Below are 3,316 nucleotides of genomic sequence, written 5' to 3'. Positions count from 1 at the left end.
AGTATTTTAGACTTTGTGGACCACATGGACTCTTCTGAAACTACTTAATTGTGCCACAGATCCTATGGGAATAAGTGGGTATGTCTTTTCTGCTAAACTTTACAAAAGCAGGAGGTGGACCAAATCCCAGTATACAGAGCTTCACAGGCAGTCAGAGAAGAGACAGAGGCAGGGGAAGGGGAAGGGGAAGGGGAAAGTGGCAGATGACCTAAGTGGCCTGGATTACGAATCCATATTGAGGGCCACAATTCACAGATTTGCACCAGGATGGACAGGTTTGCTGAAAAGGGCAATGACTACTAAGAGCCTGTGGCCCAGCAGAGAGAAGGCATGAGTGACACAATCACCAGGCTCAAGACTCTGTCCCTCAAAAGCTTTGGGATCCCATACAGTTTACCATGCTCTATCATCTTCTGAATTAGAATACTTCAGTAATTGATCAAAACTTGCCTCTCTCTCCCCTCCCCCTGTGAAGTGTAGGTGGTAAACATGGTGACCAGTTTGCCACGATGGCAATGACTGACAATAAAGTTTCTGATTTCCTTTTCTGCAGCCTCGACATTCTCTTATACATGGTGCCCACTGACTCTGAGAAGGTTTGGGGAATGCTAAAGGTGCCACTTACACAAGCAAAGGCCCATCCTCTCCAACACTGGGCTTTGGTGCGGGGTTCACAGAGAGCTGTGCATGCTATGAAATTTCCCTTGGGATGCATGGCCACTTGAGCTATGCTCTCACGTTCCTCTTTAAAACTGTCCTGTGTAGGTCCTGAAGCCTGTCTGTCCCCTTTGTCTTGACATGTGACACAACAGGCTGTGAATCCTTGTCCTTGACATGAAGGACAGGTCAAAACAAGATGGTGGCACTTGGGAGTGGAACAGAGCTTATACTGGTCCCACTGGGCTCCACCGTATGAACATTGTGATAACATGTCACTGTTGTAGCACAAGGCATAACCCTTGTCAAAAACAAACAAGTTCCCCTTATCAAAAGCATTGGGAAACTCTTCCAGGTACTTGTGGATACCACCCTTGACCTGGAACACATCCTTGCACACTCCCTTGGCCTTCAGGTAGGCTGAGCCACGCTCACAATGGATGCCCCCAGTGCAGTACATCAGCACCCTCTTCTCTCTGAAATGTTCTAGATTTTTGTCAACATAGCTAGGAAAGTAACTGAATTTCCTGATGTTTGGGGCTAAGCAGCCCTGCAATTGACCGATTTTGCTTTCATAGAAGTTTCTGTAGTCCAGTAGCATAGTATCACTTTGTTTTTGATCTGGCTGAGTTAAAAACTTTTCTACTTCTTTATGAAATTCACCTGGGGATAAATGGTTTACAGGATCCTTGTAGGAGATCTTATTGGGGCTGTGCCACATGGGCACAATTTCTTTAAATACACCGATATGCAATTCTGGAAAACAGTGAGCTCCTCCTCTGCTGGTGTTAAAATCTTCCTTACACAGATAATCCTTAAGTAATGGACAAGAAAGCATGACTTCTACATAGAGTCTGGTGGTCAATTTGCTTCCACCAACTTCCCATTGATTCCTTCAGTAGCAATTCCAATCTTGCCTGTGAGGTGCAGGTGCTGACACAGAGTTGTCTGCCAGGCACAGATCCACTGGGGATCCTCTAGGTCACAGTAGCAGTAATAAAGTAGCATCTCCCCTTCTTCACTGCCCAGATCACTTTTCAGCTCATCAGGGCCAGAGCAGGTTGTATCAGGGAGCCAAGCAGACACCTTGTGGCTACGAGTAAGGTACTCTTTTAGAGGGATCTCTTTGTCCACAGATGTGATACTCTTTGAGGTACTCAATGTTGCGGCCAGTTGCTTTAAAATAAAAGCAGTCTGGTGACAAATTTCATCAGCAGGTTGTGTTGCCACATGTCCATGGATGCTGGACTGGTTCATGAATAGCTGCTGGCAGCATTTCCACCATTTTTCTTTACATTCATAAGGAGCTGCAGGAACTTGTTTGGTTTTGATGAAAAGGGCAAAGGCCACCCTGTCCAGAGTCTTTCCCAGGTTTTTCTCTGAGGACCTGCCTCTGCCTGGCCATGGTTGCCTTTTCTCGCCCTTGAGCCGACACCCAGGCTGCGCGTTTGCTAGGTTGCGACAGCACCTCGTTACAGAAGTCATCGTGCATTCTTGCCATAGGTCTCAATGCCTCACCTTCTGGGTTGCTCAATAAATGCTGGTGCTCTAACTGAACAAATAAAACATTATCTCCATCTAACTTGAACATCCTACAAAAGTGTAGAATGATGCATTTAGAACTATTTTCTGAATGGAAAACATTTTTGGTGAGTCATTTTCATATTTGACTGAATGGTGAGTGCTTTCTCACAGACTGTCTATTTTCCTTCCAAGGTTCATAGGGGGAAAAAGGAGGGCTCTATCCAAATTTTAAGTCAGAAATTTCCCACCTTGGAATACATGGCATGCATAGGGCAGTTGATGAAGGGTTTCTGAGGCAGGGACCTCACACAGAGCTGTGGGCAAAGATGAGAAGTCCACTGATGGACCTCCTAAAAGGAGCCTGCACATCCAGGAGTGATAGGGAGAGACATGCTCCTGGATCGTGGCATGAGGCCACCATGGAAGAAATACTGCCACCTCAGCATTGGGCTCAGAAATCAGTCCCTGACAGGGTTGTCTCCAAGCAATACCACAGAGCTCAGGAAATGAGCACCCTGGCCTCTTCCCCCTCTAGCTTGCCTCCCCTCAGAAGTGTCTCTCATTAGGTGAAGATGAATCATTTCCAGAGGTCCAAGAAGACAGGTGATGCAGGATGGCATGCAAACAGGATGCTGCTGAGGGGTGACATGCAAAAAAGAACTAAATAGTGCAGAGTTGTGAATGTCATATATTTATATGTATCTGATACATATATGTATATGTGTCTGCATTGATGATCTGAGAGTTTTAAAATGCTTCTCACTTAATCAACATCACAAGAGAAGATGTTAATAAATAACATGCTGCATGACATTCAGTGATGATTTGTCTATCTTTTTACTGTGACACTTTATTCATGTTTCTCTATTTATGTGTTTAGAGTGTTGCCAAGATCAGATAATGGTTAAGAGTATTTGTGAGATGGAAAAGATAAAATCAAAAACATGAACTCCCAGGACTGAGACGTAGTTTCTCAACGTGGAAACATTGAAGGTTTATGAAAATGCAAAGGGAAAAAAGAGAAAAGAAAAGTACACATTACAGAGACCAAGAAGATTAAGAACATAAATGGGCAATTATTTCTTAGTAACTCATTGATGGAAAATAAAAAGAAAAAAAAAAGAAATACATGAAA

General features: G+C 44.1%; 1 pseudogene; it reads right to left on the bottom strand.

Annotated features, from left to right (window-relative positions):
• Nucleotides 1-621: 621 nt before the first annotated feature.
• Nucleotides 622-2,142, bottom strand: LOC124974262 (thiosulfate sulfurtransferase/rhodanese-like domain-containing protein 2; annotated as a pseudogene).
• Between the last annotated feature and the right edge of the window lie 1,174 nt (nucleotides 2,143-3,316).

This window comes from Sciurus carolinensis, unplaced genomic scaffold, assembly GCF_902686445.1.
Source record: "Sciurus carolinensis unplaced genomic scaffold, mSciCar1.2, whole genome shotgun sequence".
Classification (NCBI taxonomy): Eukaryota; Metazoa; Chordata; class Mammalia; order Rodentia; family Sciuridae; genus Sciurus; species Sciurus carolinensis.
This window is presented reverse-complemented; position numbering and strand designations above follow the sequence as displayed.